Source organism: Lissotriton helveticus, chromosome 1_2 (assembly GCF_964261635.1).
Source record: "Lissotriton helveticus chromosome 1_2, aLisHel1.1, whole genome shotgun sequence".
Taxonomy (NCBI): Eukaryota; Metazoa; Chordata; class Amphibia; order Caudata; family Salamandridae; genus Lissotriton; species Lissotriton helveticus.
In genome coordinates, this window is record NC_136058.1 from 430,637,729 (window position 1) to 430,654,315 (window position 16,587).

The following is a 16,587-nucleotide window of genomic DNA, read 5'->3' on the forward strand; positions in this document are numbered from 1 at the left end:
TGATTCCCCCAGGCAACAGAAGAGTGAGATCTCCCTCAGGGGACTCTCATCTTTCTAGTGCCTCCAGAGAATCACAGAGAGGCATGAATGCTTCTCAAAAGTTAGAGCATAGGGCCAGAATGAGGGCTGTCAAACTCCAGATAGAGAGGGAGGAGGTAGCCTTGGCTCAAGCTAGACTTGCCTTGGCAAGAGAGCAGAAATTAAGTGGCTTAGATGTCACTGGTGGCAGCAATTTTCCAAGAGAAAAAGACAGGGCCTATGATAATAGAAACCTGACCAAAATTGTGCCCCCCTTTAAAGAAGGGGATGACATCCACAAATGGATGACTGCTCTTGAGAGAGCCTGCATGGTACAGCAGGTTCCTGAGAATCAGTGGGCTGCAATTTTGTGGTACTCCTTTTCTGAGAAAGGGAGGGACAGGCTCCTCACAGTTAGACCTGAGGATGCCAAAAACTACTCTGTTTTGAAGAGTGCTCTCATTGAAGGGTATGGCCTAACCACTGAGCAATACAGGTTGTTGTTCAGAGACACCCAGAAAGCACAGACTCAAGACTGGACTGATTTTGTGGAGTGTGCCACTAAGGCTTTGGAGGGTTGGTTACAGGGAAGTAAAGTTTCAGACTATACAGGATTGTACAATCTTATGATGAGAGAACAGATCCTTAATAACTGTACAAACCAGCTGTTGCATCAATACCTTATTGACTCTGATCTGACCTCTCCCCAAGAATTGGGAAAGAAGGCAGACAAATGGGTCAGAACAAGGATTAAGCAGAAACCCCAGAACCAAGGTGGTGACCAGAAGAAAACAGACCAGAAGGGTGGTAATCAGAATCAGAAAGATAAAGAAAAAGACCAGAAGTCTTCAGGCCCCCAAACTAATAGTAAGGAGGGTGGTTCCCAAACTGGTAACAAGAAGAAGAAGAACAAAGGTCCAAAGACACCTTGGTGCAATACCTGCAAATCAGTTTCACACTGGGGCAGTGAGTGCACCAAGGCAAATCCAGTTCCCACCACTACAGCTCCTAAAGCAACTGCAACCCCAAGTACAGTAAGCAGTGGTGGAACACAGTCCAAGGGTGTAGCTGGGTTGACCCTGGGTATTGAAGTAGTATCTGGCCTAGTCAGAGTCCCTACACAGGCAGTTCTCCTGTATGATGTGGACATTGAGTTGCCCACTGCAGTAAGCCCCACTAACCTGGGCAAATACAGGCAGACTCCCTTAATAAATGAGAAACTGGCTCAAGCTTACAGGGACACATGTGCTAGTGTCACCATGGTGACCCCTGGCTTTGTGGACCCTGGGCAGATTGTACTAGGAGAGAGCTACCTAGTAACCAATGCAAGCAACTCCACTACCTCCCATAGTGTGGCAGTTGTGAACTTCTCCTGGGGAGGGGTTGATGGCCTAAAGAAAGTTGTGGTGAGTGCAGACCTACCAGTAGACTGTCTGTTAGGCAATGACCTTGAAAGCTCAGCATGGTCAGAAGTGGAGTACAGGACTCATGCAGAAATGCTAGGGATTTCAGAGCATGTCCTTGCCATGACAAGGGCTCAGGCTAAGAAGTGCCTTCCTGAACCAGTGGTGGATCTTGAGACAATAGACCAGCCACAACCCAAGAGAAGGAGCAAGAGAGGAAAGGCCTCGCCTTCCACCTTGCCCCAGGTTGAGGATCAGGTTTCAGAGGAAACTGATTCTGCAGTCCAAGAGGAGACTGTCTCTGAGGAGCTTGAACCTGACCAGGTTGAGTTTCTGGGGACAGGGGGACCCTCAAGGGCAGACCTGAGGCAGGCTCAATTAGATTGCCCTTCCCTTGAACCCCTCAGACAGCAGGCTGCTGCTGAGGCTGCTGGGGATGCCCAAGGTACCCATACTGTGTATTGGGATGAGGGACTCCTTTACTCAGAGGCTAGAGCCCCCAAGCCTGGCATGACCAGGAGGTTGGTGATACCTCTGCAGTTTAGGGGATTCCTCCTTACCTTGGCCCATGATATTCCCCTTGCAGGACACTTAGGCCAGAACAAGACGTGGGACAGGCTTGTTCCACACTTTCACTGGCCTCACATGTCAGAGGATGTCAAGGAGTTTTGTCGCTCCTGTGTCACTTGCCAAGCCAGTGGTAAGTCAGGTGGCACAACAAAGGCCCCCCTAATACCACTACCTGTGGTGGGGGTCCCCTTTGAGAGAGTTGGAATTGATATTGTGGGTCCAATGGACCCCCAAACAGCATCTGGGAACAGATTCATACTGGTGGTAGTGGATCATGCCACCAGGTACCCAGAGGCTATTCCCCTAAGGACCACCACAGCACCTGTGGTGGCAAAAGCCCTCATTGCAGTTTTCTCAAGAGTGGGCTTTCCTAAGGAGGTACTATCAGATAGAGGGACACATTTTATGTCCAGCTATCTAAAAGCAATGTGGAAGGAATGTGGAGTAAACTATAAGTTTACCACCCCATATCATCCACAATGCAATGGGCTTGTGGAGAGATTTAACAAGACCCTTAAAGGCATGATAAAAGGATTACCAGAGAAGCTCAGGCGGAAATGGGACATTCTTTTACCCTGCCTGCTCTTTGCTTACAGAGAGGTCCCACAGAAGGGGGTTGGCTACAGCCCTTTTGAACTTTTGTTTGGCCACCCTGTGAGAGGTCCATTGTGTTTGGTGAAGGAAGGATGGGAGTTACCTCTCAAAAAGCCCAAACTAGACATAGTGGACTATGTACTTGGTCTCCGCTCCAGGATGGCTGAGTACATGGAAAGAGCATCCAAAAACCTGGAGGCCAGTCAAGAATTGCAGAAAGCTTGGCATGACCAAAAGGCTGTGCTGGTAGAGTCCCAACCAGGACAGAAGGTATGGGTACTGGAGCCAGTGGCTCCAGCAGCACTCCAAGACAAATGGAGTGGACCCTATCCTATTATTGAGAAGAAAGGGGAAGTCACCTACTTGGTAGACTTTGGAACACCCAGGAGCCCTCACAGGGTAATCCATGTGAATCGCTTGAAAGCATTTGTAGACAGGGAGGACATGAGCTTGCTCATGGCCACAGATGGGGAACAGGAGGAAGAGAGTGACCCTCTCCCAGACCTGCTTTCCCAGAACCCTGATGATGGTTCAGTTGATGGAGTAGCCTTGGCAGGCAGCCTCACTGACCAGCAACAGAGGGACTGCAGACAAGTTTTGCAGGCTCACAGGCAAATGTTTTCACTCACACCCAGCCAAACTGACTGGTGTACCCATGTTGTGGACACTGGTGACAGTCTGCCTGTCAAGAATAAGATCTACAGGCAACCTGATCATGTCAGAGATTGCATCAAGGCTGAGGTGCAAAAGATGTTGGAGCTTGGAGTGATTGAGCCATCAGAGAGCCCATGGGCCAGCCCAGTAGTCCTGGTGCCAAAACCTCATACCCAAGATGGTAAGAGAGAAATGAGGTTTTGCGTGGATTACAGGGGTCTCAATGCTGTCACTAGGACAGATGCTCACCCCATTCCAAGAGCAGATGAGCTCATTGACAGATTGGCTTCTGCCAAGTTTCTGAGCACATTTGATCTGACAGCTGGCTACTGGCAAATCAGACTAGCTGAGGAGTCAAAGGCCAAGACAGCATTCTCTACCCCTAGTGGACATTATCAGTTTGTGGTAATGCCCTTTGGTTTGAAGAATGCACCTGCCACTTTCCAAAGGTTGGTGAACCAAGTCCTTACTGGGTTGGATGACTTTTGTGCAGCTTATCTGGATGATATTGCTGTCTTTAGCTCCACCTGGGAGGATCACCTGATCCACCTGAAGAAAGTTTTGGAGGCCCTGCAAAAGGCAGGCCTAACTATCAAGGCCACAAAGTGCCAGATAGGGCAGAGTAAGGTTGTATACCTGGGCCACCTAGTAGGTGGAGGCCAGGTTCAGCCACTGGAAAGCAAAATCCAGGCCATACAGGACTGGGCTCCTCCAGTTACCCAGACACAAGTCAGAGCCTTCTTGGGCCTGACTGGGTATTACAGAAAGTTTGTGAAAAACTATGGGTCTATAGTGACACCATTAAATGACTTGACATCCAAGAAGATGCCAAAAAAGGTTCAGTGGACAGTTAGCTGTCAGAAGGCATTTGAAGACCTGAAGAAGGCCATGTGCTCTGCACCTATCCTAAAGAGTCCTGACTACTCCAAACAGTTCATTGTTCAGACAGATGCTTCTGAGTTGGGGGTGGGAGCTGTACTCTCACAACTTAATCAAGATGGTCAAGACCAGCCAATTGCTTTCATTAGCAGGAGGCTAACCCCAAGAGAAAAACGTTGGTCAGCCATTGAGAGGGAGGCCTTTGCTGTGGTTTGGGCATTAAAGAAGTTGAGGTCCTACTTGTTTGGAACTCACTTCCTGGTGCAAACAGACCATAAGCCCCTCTTTTGGCTTAATCAGATGAAGGGTGAAAATCCCAAACTGCTCAGGTGGTCCATTTCCCTACAGGGGATGGACTTTACAGTGGAGCACCGCCCAGGGACTGACCATGGTAATGCAGATGGTCTCTCCAGGTACTTCCACTTAGAACATGAAGACTTATCTGGTCAAGGTTAGTTTAATGTCCCTGCGTTTGGGGGGGGGGGTTGTGTAGGAGAGTAGGGTCTGCTATCCTATGGTCACCCCAAATTTTTGCTTTTTGCTTCACTGGTTTTCGACTACTGAGGCTGTGGGCCTGCTGATCAGACCCCCAGCCTGCTGTTCTCTCACTAAATTAATGACACATGTGCTATAGGCACATACCAATTGGAAATGGACTCCTTGTCAGCCCCTGTAGAATGCACTATAGGTGCACAGGGCACAGGAGCCACTAAGGCCTACCAGGGGCTGCAGCATATCTTTTGCCACCCCTGGCTGGTTCTTAAATTGACACAACTGGCTGATCACTCAGCTGGGGTAAGGTGGTGTACACACCCCTTGCTTAGATATAGTATACCTATGTCTAAACCTATATCTGGACACATGTAAACCTGTGAGCCACTCCTATAGACAGGCCTCACCAATCCTGGAGGCTGGGTGCATGGTTTTTATGTGAGATGGAGCTCTAGCATGAGCTGAGCCTGTCTGCAGCCGTCGGGAACAAATCCCTAAGCTGTTTCAGGATAATGCCATACCATATACTATTAAGTGCCTTATAATCCTCGCGGTTATTTAGCAACTCTGGTTTGGCTTTATCAAAACATGTCGTGTAAGGTGTCATACGCTTTGGAATACCATCCCCTCGCCAGTTCTGGCGACGGGGATGGCATTCCACCCCTCTAGAGGGGTAAGACATGTTACTTCACTTTAATGCGGTTGATTTCTCCAAAGGCCTTAAGATCCACAAAATGGATGCCTCTGCCACAGACAAATGTCTGGACCCCTGGAGCTGACCGAAACCCAGTCAAGGGGGTCCTGGACAAAGGGTTTCCTGTCACAGGAGGGTGTCACCGCCCTCCAGACAGGAGATAGTGTATTGTAGCAGGGAGGTTTGAAAGAAACCAGACACTGCCTGGGGCGCACAAGGCTGCCCCTTGCATAATCCGGCCAAACCGGTTCTGGGGCACTCCAGCCCTCGTGCCAGGGCGGCCTGGATCAAAGGAAGGGGGTGTATCCACCCACTTCCTGGGTCCCACCCATAGGAGGGGACCTAGCAGGTAATCACGCCCACCAGATTCGAATAAGAGTGGGAGCAGTGCCAATGCACATCAGATTTCCTGGAAGAAACATTTGAAACGATATTCTGGACCCTTCGCCCTCCATCTCAACGTGGAAGCCCGAAGAATCTCCCTTGTGGTCAAGGAGTGACCACCCTGCAGCAGCAGGCACCATCCAGCCCTCGACGTCTACTTAGTTGCAGTTCCCGCCGGAACTCGAGCGACTGAGATCGACGAGATCAAGCCTGCCCAGCTTCTAACAGCCCAATCCACAGTCCCTGCAAAGCTGAGACCCGTGGAGGCGACCGGAAGCGTGGGGCACGCCATCTTGAAGTGACAACGAGACGCTGACCGTGCAGCCCACGAGTGACCCTCGAAGCTGTACACCGGGGTTTGAGAAGCCCCCACCCTGAGCTACTCCTGAGCCGAAGTTCAGCCCTCCACACTCGACGAGTGCTGCGTGGGGCCCTTTGGCACGATTTGGCTCAACGCGTTGGCCCGGTCACTTGCCAGCTGGCTTGTGGTCCCTGTGCCGACGAACTACCTAAAAAGACTTGTGATTCTGGTTGCTCCAGATCCACACCAGCTCCCCTGAAAAGGAGCCCCGACTCTGACCTTCCTGGTCCGAGTGAGAAGCAATCTTCCGATCCTGCGTGGATTGCTCTTACCAAGGCTTGTTTGCTCCAAACTTGAAGCCGACTGCACCGACGGTGAGAGCCTGCGTGGGACAGATCGTGACCTGCTCCTGGACGTCGCAGATGCCCCAGAGCCCACGTGACAGCGGAGAGAAGCTCCTCGACGACCACCTGATTGCGCCCGACATTGCCTGGTTCCGTCCTGGTTCCACCCTGGTCACTGCTGAGTGACCCAGACTCTGTCCCCTCTGCTTTCAGGTACTCTACAACTTGAGTCCACCCTTGGACTCCACCGGACACTTCGTCTTCACCCTGCCTGCAGCCCTTTCAGCTTCAAGCACCAAGAGCCTGCGTGTCAAAACCCGACGCCACTTCGACCCTGTGCACCCACTTCCTGTGGGTGAGGTAACTTTGCTCCGCCGGTGTTCCCACACTGGTGCACACCTCTAGGGTCTGTGTGTTAAGTTTTGTTCCTCTAGGTTCAGCGGAAGTGTCCTTAAACTTTAACTCTTTGACTTTTACGCACCATTGGTTAACATTGGTGCATGCGTGCGCTTTCCGCACATCTCCCGAATCCCGAGGGCCATTCCCGACTTCAGCATTGCTTGTCCTGACTGCTCCCAGCGATTCCCTAGGCCCTAGGCCTAACCACTGCTCGAGTGGCCTTTCTTATACCACTTGTTTAGTATATGGTTTGAGTGGCCACCCGCCCTCATCCATAATTGTGCAACTTGTATGTTTAAACAGTGCTTTTGATTTAACGCTTGTGCCCCTTTATTCATAAAGAATACTGGGGATTGTTTTTAGTAATAAACACATATATTTTTATAATATATACTTGTGTGGTGTCCTTTCATTTGGTATTACAGGATTGTATGTGGTAAAACAGCTCGCTTAACACGACCTCTTAAGTTAAGCCTTTAGGCTGCTTAGTCCATGCTACCCCTAGGATAGCTTGTCTAATAAGGTTGACTTACAACCAGACACCATAAGGGATTGTTTGGTCAGGTAGTAGGTGGTTCCAGAATTGGAAACATCCCCTACCAGGCCAACTTCTCACACTGTTACAACATTAAATATTTTGGTGAAATGAATAGAGAGCACACTCTACAGAGAAGCCACTCTCTATGAGCGTACGTCCACCCAGTATCTCTTCTCTTTCTTTGCCTACTCCTCGCACATGGAAATTTGGGCAACGCTCTAGTTCTTTTCTTTTCCGGCTTATCCACCGGTATTTAAGGGAATTCGTCATCCGGTCACGTGTCCGTACCAGAAACACGGCGCCGGGAAACTAAAGGAGGGGGAATTACGTTACTAAGGTAAGCGGCCGACTCATTTTGGAGCTAGGGACTTCCTTTCGTCCTTAGAATTGTCCGACTTACACGTTGTGTGGCTCCCCATGTGCTGGTTGCTAACTTTCTGCCGCTTCTATTTTTCTTACGCAAAGACGAAACACTCCGTGAATAGAGGCACACCCGCCCTATCACGAAGACTTATCTCCTCCCGGTTTTCACTCAACTTGTGAAAAATCGAGGTACGTATTTCGCTACATGTTATTAGTTTTGCAAAACCGAGGGTGTATATTTTTCCTGTCCAGAACACTGGGGGTTCTACACCCCCCAGCTACAATATTCAATATATGTCTTTACTCATGCAGATTTATGCTAAATCTTTACTAATCGGCCGTCCATTGAGGTTGACAGAACTGGAAATCCTTAGCTCACCCAGACCGGGCCACAGCTATTTAAAATTACTAAGAATCGCAACCTCCATTTCCGGTGAGTTGACGTGCAAACACCGCCCCACCCTCATTGCGGATTGTTTGGTCAGGTAGTAGGTGGTTCCAGAATTGGAAACATCCCCTACCAGGCCAACTTCTCACACTGTTACAACATTAAATATTTTGGTGAAATGAATAGAGAGCACACTCTACAGAGAAGCCACTCTCTATGAGCGTACGTCCACCCAGTATCTCTTCTCTTTCTTTGCCTACTCCTCGCACATGGAAATTTGGGCAACGCTCTAGTTCTTTTCTTTTCCGGCTTATCCACCGGTATTTAAGGGAATTCGTCATCCGGTCACGTGTCCGTACCAGAAACACGGCGCCGGGAAACTAAAGGAGGGGGAATTACGTTACTAAGGTAAGCGGCCGACTCATTTTGGAGCTAGGGACTTCCTTTCGTCCTTAGAATTGTCCGACTTACACGTTGTGTGGCTCCCCATGTGCTGGTTGCTAACTTTCTGCCGCTTCTATTTTTCTTACGCAAAGACGAAACACTCCGTGAATAGAGGCACACCCGCCCTATCACGAAGACTTATCTCCTCCCGGTTTTCACTCAACTTGTGAAAAATCGAGGTACGTATTTCGCTACATGTTATTAGTTTTGCAAAACCGAGGGTGTATATTTTTCCTGTCCAGAACACTGGGGGTTCTACACCCCCCAGCTACAATATTCAATATATGTCTTTACTCATGCAGATTTATGCTAAATCTTTACTAATCGGCCGTCCATTGAGGTTGACAGAACTGGAAATCCTTAGCTCACCCAGACCGGGCCACAGCTATTTAAAATTACTAAGAATCGCAACCTCCATTTCCGGTGAGTTGACGTGCAAACACCGCCCCACCCTCATTTGCGAACGCATTGACTCACAAAAGATAACATGCTTCCTCTAATACGAGTAGAATTTATCTTATCCCCCTTTTTGTGTGGAAGATGACATGCTTTCCTCTAAAATACGAGTATAATTGTTCTTATCCCCCTTTTTGTGTGCAAGAGATTTTTTGCCCAATTACTTTTACTTTGCACCGTCATTACCTCATCACCATAGTATAATTATCACTATGCTTACGTAAGATTATACCTACACCCAGCCTTTGTTAATTATATGTATCTCTCACGAGTCATTTAGTTTCCTTCTTGCTTTCTTTTGTTAATTTTTGCTTTTATAGCTTTCTGCTTTTTGCTTTCTGGTGCAATACTTATATAAAAAATTTTTTTTTGACCAAGTACAATCTACACTCCTCTCTGTAGACAAGAACCAGAGTCTACACACTGACCGGCTCTTTCGCGCCCTTACTCTTTGATGTTTCTGACTTAGAACACTTATCATATGAGCCATCTTTTCCAGGTAGGCCAGTAACTTTTCAGAACGACTAATATGAGATTTCCATGTTTGAGTGTATATTCTTAAATAAGACCCCATACTTCGTACATCAACCCTGCAATCGGATAGCGTGACCTGCCACGAATCTATATCTAGAAATGTACCAGACTCATCAGAATATTTAACGCACTACTAATACTAGCCCAAATTTACAAATGTATAATTCAGACATTTCTTCTTAGCCGATTGCGATATGTTATAGCTAGGAGTCACATGGGATACCGTCCTGCCTACCGGACACCCTTATTTCACCTCACTCACCTTTCAAACCGGCCAGTGTATTATTTTATAAATGTTTTTATGACAACAGATCTCTTTCTGTAGACCGGATATATGTCGTTTCTCAATCACATATGTCACCTGATGTATGCTTCTTTCCCAACACAAACACTCCAAGTCACCCCATAGGCATGCTTTCTGTCACTTTGGTGCACACCATACAGTCATTTACGTGAAGTTTGGCACAAACAGAATATGTTCTTACACAACCCCATTTGTATTTTTTGTTCAGCCCTGAAGATTCGCAGTTGTTCCCTGCGATGAAACACGTGTTGGCTTATCTTTTGGGAACATTAAACAGAAAATGAACATATGAACGGACCATTGACCTTATCACAGCTTCTTTTTGTGCTCATGACCACTGAACTGTGAATACTCACTATGTGTTTGGAGTGCTGCAATTATATCAACCATTGTATTTAACCACGTTTTACTATCATACCTTACAATTTGTGTTTAGTGCAGGGGCATTGCAGTTCTAATCGATACAGACCAGTTTTCTGATCTAATTGAGTGGTTGGGAGGTGTTACCACTCGCCCCATTGCCTACACTGTTTACTTTGCTGTTATACACCAATCAGCGGTCACCCAGGTGTGCGCCATAATACTCTGTAGCACTAAAAGACCTCCTAGTTGTTGCAACCCTGCTAATCAGGGCCCCAGGCCATCTGCTCTCTCTGTAAAATGGACACATGTGCTATAGGCACATACCAATTGGAAATGGACTCCTTGTCAGCCCCTGTATAATGCACTATAGGTGCACAGGGCATAGGAGCCACTAAGGCCTACCAGGGGCTGCAGCATATCTTTTGCCACCCCTGGCTGGTTCTTAAATTGACACAACTGGCTGATCACTCAGCTGGGGTAAGGTGGTGTACACACCCCTTGCTTAGATATAGTATACCTATGTCTAAACCTATATCTGGACACATGTAAACCTGTGAGCCACTCCTATAGAAAGGCCTCATCAATCCTGGAGGCTGAGTGCGTGGTTTTATGTGAGATGGAGCTCTAGCATGAGCTGAGCCTGTCTGCAGCCGTCGGGAACAAATCCCTAAGCTGTTTCAGGATAATGCCATACCATATACTATTAAGTGCCTTATAATCCTCGCGGTTATTTAGCAACTTTGGTTTGGCTTTATCAAAACATGTCGTGTAAGGTGTCATACGCTTTGGAATACCATCCCCTCGCCAGTTCTGGCGACGGGGATGGCATTCCACCCCTCTAGAGTGGTAAGACATGTTACTTTACTTTAATGCGGTTGATTTCTCCAAAGACCTTAAGATCCACAAAATGGATGCCTCTGCCACAGACAAATGTCTGGACCCCTGGAGCTGACCGAAACTCAGTCAAGGGGGTCCTGGACAAAGGGTTTCCTGTCACAGGAGGGTGTCACCACCCTCCAGACAGGAGATAGTGTATTGTAGCAGGGAGGTTTGAAAGAAACCAGACACTGCTTGGGGCGCACAAGGCTGCCCCTTGCATAATCCGGCCAAACCGGTTCTGGGGCACTCCAGCCCTCGTGCCAGGGCGGCCTGGATCAAAGGAAGGGGGTGTATCCACCCACTTCCTGGGTCCCACCCATAGGAGGGGACCTAGCAGGTAATCACGCCCCCCAGATTCGAATAAGAGTGGGAGCAGTGCCAAGGCACATCAGATTTCCTGGAAGAAACATTAGAAACGAAACTCTGGACCCTTGGACTCCCATTTCAACGTGGAAGCCCGAAGAATCTCCCTTGTGGTCAAGGAGTGACCACCCTGCAGCAGCAGGCACCATCCAGCCCTCGACGTCTACTTAGTTGCAGTTCCCGCCGGAACTCGAGCGACTGAGATCGACGAGATCAAGCCTGCCCAGCTTCTAACAGCCCGATCCACAGTCCCTGCAAAGCTAAGACCCGTGGAGGCGACCGGAAGCGTGGGGCACGCCATCTTGAATTGACCACGAGACGCTGACCGTGCAGCCCACGAGTGACCCTTGAAGCTGTGCACCGGGGTTTGAGAAGCCCCCACCCTGAGCTACTTCTGAGCCGAAGTTCAGCCCTCCACACTCGATGAGTGCTGTGTGGGGCCCTTTGGCACGAGTTGGCTCAACGCGTTGGCCCGGTCACTTGCCAGCTGGCTTGTGGTCCCTGTGCCGACGAACTACCTAAGAAGACTTGTGATTCTGGTTGCTCCAGATCCACACCAGCTCCCCTGAAAAGGAGCCCCGACTCTGACCTTCCTGGTCCGAGTGAGAAGCAATCTTCCGATCCCGCGTGGATTGCTCTTGCCAAGGCTTGTTTGCTCCAAACCGGAAGCCGACTGCACCGACGGTGAGAGCCTGCGTGGGACAGATCGTGACCTGCTCCTGGACGTCGCAGATGCCCCAGAGCCCACGTGACAGCGGAGAGAAGCTCCTCGACGACCACCTGATTGCGCCCGACATTGCCTGGTTCCGTCCTGGTTCCACCCTGGTCACTGCTGAGTGACCCAGACTCTGTCCCCTCTGCTTTCAGGTACTCTACAGCTTGAGTCCACCCTTGGACTCCACCGGACACTTCATCTTTAACCCGCCTGCAGCCCTTTCAGCTTCAAGCACCAAGAGCCTGCGAGTCAAAACCCGACGTCACTTCGACCCTGTGCACCCACTTCCTGTGGGTGAGGTAACTTTGCTCCGCCGGTGTTCCCACACTGGTGCACACCTCTAGGGTCTGTGTGTTAAGTTTTGTTCCTCTAGGTTCAGCGGAAGTGTCCTTTAACTTTAACTTTACAACTTTTATGCACCATTGGTTAATATTGGTGCGTGCGTGCGCTTTCCGCACATCTCCCGAATCCCGAGGGCCATTCCCGACTTCAGCATTGCTTGTCCTGACTGCTCCCAGCGATTCCCTAGGCCCTAGGCCTAACCACTGTTCGAGTGGCCTCTCTTATACCACTTGTTTAGTATATGGTTCGAGTGGCCCCCTGCCCTCATCCATAATTGTGCAACTTTGTATGTTTAAACAGTGCTTTTGATTTAACGCTTGTGCCCCTTTATTCATAAAGAATACTGGGGATTGTTTTTAGTAATAAACACATATATTTTTATAATATATACTTGTGTGGTGTCCTTTCATTTGGTATTACAGGATTGTATGTGGTAAAACAGCTCGCTTAACACGACCTCTTAAGTTAAGCCTTTAGGCTGCTTAGTCCATGCTACCCCTAGGATAGCTTGTCTAATAAGGTTGACTTACAACCAGACACCATAAGGGATTGTTTGGTCAGGTAGTAGGTGGTTCCAGAATTGGAAACATCCCCTACCAGGCCAACTTCTCACATTGGTGAGCAGCGGTGCGGATTTGAGCTTGCTGTTGTTTTACCATTGCAATCTTTATATCAAATTGAAAGATCACATCAAGTACCTCTAGGTACATATAAAATCAAAAGCTTAGCATATTAAGTTCTACTGAACTTAGTAGTTGTAGGTTGAAGGGAGTAGCACACCCCTGACTACAACTCACTAGCAAGGTCCAGTAGGAAAACACTTAGTGTAGGTAAGTGCACCACTTACACCTCACTAGTAACCATGTCTGACACAGGAAAAGCCTCAGGGTCTACTCCTGTGACAGTTGACCTTACCCAGGCAACTTTTGGATATGACAAGTTAACCCGCAGAGACTTGATTGCCTTGTGCAAAGCAAGAGGGTTAAAAAGGGGCAGAAGCCCCACCTGCCTATCCTGGTAGAAATCCTAGAACAGGATGACTTAGAAAAGGCGAAGCAAGCTTCCCTAGACTCAGGAAATGGAGGGAACCCCCCTGTAGTTGATCCCCCTGAAGAGGAGGATGATGATGACTTGGATGAGGACTCAGATGTTGAGGACTTAGAAGTACAGGATCAGGGTAGCCAGGTTCCAGTTGGTAGGCTTAGCCAGGCCAACTTAGACCTACTGGGGAATGGAGAGGGCCAGCACCTCCCCAGAACCCAACATGTTATTCTCCCAGGCAACAGAAGAGTGAGATCTCCCTCAGGGGACTCTCATATTTCTAGTGCCTCCAGAGAATCACAGAGAAGCATGGGTGCTTCTCAAAAGCTAGAGCATAGGGCCAGAATGAGGGCTGTCAAACTCCAGATAGAGAGGGAGGAGATAGCCTTGGCTCAAGCTAGACTTGCCTTGGCAAGAGAGCAAAAATTGTGTGGCTTAGGTGCCACTGGTGGCAGCAATATTCCTAAAGAGAAACCCAGGTCCTATGATAGTAGAAACCTGACAAAGATTGTGCCCCCCTTCAAAGAAGGGGATGACATCCACAAATGGATGACTGCTCTTGAGAGAGCCTGCATGGTACAGCAGGTTCCTGAGGAACAGTGGGCAGCAATCTTATGGTACTCCTTTTCAGAGAAAGGGAGAGATAAGCTCCTCACTGTTAGACATGAGGATGCAAACAATTACAAAGTCCTGAAGAGTGTTCTGATAGATGGGTTTGGCTTAACCACTGAACAGTACAGGTTGAAGTTCAGAGATACCCAGAAGACACAGACTCAGGACTGGACTGATTTTGTAGATTGTGCTACTAAGGCTCTGGAGGGTTGGCTACATGGCAGCAAAGTACATGACTTTACAGGATTGTATAATTTGATTATGAGGGAGCAGATCCTAAGTAATTGTCAGAACCAGCTCTTACACCAGCACCTGGTAGACTCTGATCTGACCTCTCCCCAAGAATTGGGAAAGAAGGCAGACAAATGGGTCAGAACCAGGATTAGGCCTAAGAATCAGGACAGTAACCAGAAGAAGGAGTCTACCAAGCCTCAAGATAAGGGTGGGGATAAAAATAAAGAAAAGACTTCCCCAGGGCCCCAACACTCCAAGAATGGGGGTGGGTCCCAAGACACTTCTTCAACTGAGAAAAAGCCTTATTGTTATCCCTGTAAACAGGTGGGGCATTACAAAACAGACAGCTGTTGTCCCAAGAATAACAATAAAGAAAATATACCTCCCAAGCCAGCTTCCACACCTCCTGTTACTGTCAGCAGTAATCCCCCAGGAAGTGGAAGCACACCCAGGAATCTGGGTGGGTTTACTGTGGGAGCTCAGGTGGACCCTGGCCTATCCAGGTCCCCATCACCCAATGATCTTGTTTATGAAACTGGCATGGGGTTTGCCAACTTCTCTGCTTGCCCAAATACTTTGAGCAAGTATAGACAAGAACCCATCATCAATGGTTTGAAAGTTGAGGCTTTTAGAGACACAGGGGCTAGCATCACCATGGTGGCTGATGGCATAGTCCCCTCTAAGCAACTTTTACCTGGTGCCACATACCAGGTTACAAACATTGATGGAATCCAAACCAATCATCCCATGGCAGTAGTAAGTCTCAGCTGGGGAGGTGTCATTGGCCCAAAGAGAGTGGCAGTGTCACCAAACTTGCCTGTAGACTGCCTACTTGGTAATGATTTGGAGATCTCAGCCTGGGCTGAGGTTGAACAGGAAACCCATTCTAGAATGGTGAATTCCAATGGAAAGGTTAGTGGGGCTGTAATGGCTACAGCCCCAATTCAAGATGTCCTTCCTGAAAAGGTTGGTAGGGCTGAGAAACTCTCTGCCCCATCTTTAGCAAAAGCTCTTCCTGAACAGAATAGCAAAGCTGTTATGATAACAGCAGAAACCCAAACTGAGTCTCCTCCTGAAAAGGTTGGTGGGGCTGTGATGGCCACAGCCCAAACTCAAACTGACACGTGTGTTGTGAAACCTGAAATGATGGATAACTCCACACAAACTGAGAGCATGGAGGAGGAAGAGAAATCTCCCCCTCACCAGACTTTAGGACAGGATCAGCCTCCTCAGGGAACTGATCTTACCCCTGATGAAGGAACTGCCCCAGAGGTGGTTGGGCCTAGCCTGACAGAACCTCTGATGTCAGTGGACCCGTCTCAGGTGGGACCCAGTCTGGAGCAGGTAACCTGCCCCTCTCTACCTTGCCTTAGCCAGCCCAGGGCTGCAGAGGACAAGAAGGACAGTGAGACCCAGAGGGCCCCCTGTCAAATAAAGCACCCCCATCAAAAGATTAGGTGCACCAAAACTAGTAGCCCTAGTAAGGTGAAAACTTTAAAAACTCCTGAGGGAGCCCCCTTAAAAACAGTTAGGGACCTCCCACAGATGGATTCTGTTGGGCACAGCCAAACCTGGGACCCAAGGGGCCCAAACCTGAACTGTCCCTCCAGCAAGCCAAACAGAGGGACCCAGCCTCCAGCTTTAGGTAGCCAGAGGTTGACCCTGAGAGCACAGTGCAACTCAGTTAAAGAGAGAAAGGCACACATGGTGGAAGATAATTGGAGGAAGCTAAGCCCTAAATTAGTAGAGCCTCGCTTCAATACTCCATATCCAAACCAGCCTTTAACTTTGCATAAACACACCCAAGGTAGTGATTCCCTATGGTGGAGACCCTCTAATACCCAAAGGGTGAGGGACTGCTTAGTGGACCATGAGACAGGGGGTACCCATGCTAGTGCAGGTACTTCCTTATATGGCCACTCAGGCAATATAGGCTTACCTGGCCAAGGATAGCCTTATCTCCTTTCGTTTGGGGGGGGGTTATGTAGGAAGGTGGCTACCTGACTATGGTTACCCCAGATTTTTTGCCTGTGTTTAGCTGGTTTTTTGACTTAGTTGACCTGGTTCCCTGCTAATCAGGGCCCCAGGCCATCTGCTCTCTCTGTAAAAAGGACACATGTGCTATAGGCGCATACCAATTGGAAATGGACTCCTTGTCAGCCCCTGTATAATGCACTATAGGTGCACAGGGCATAGGAGCCACTAAGGCCTACCAGGGGCTGCAGCATATCTTTTGCCACCCCTGGCTGGTTCTTAAATTGACACAACTGGCTGATCAC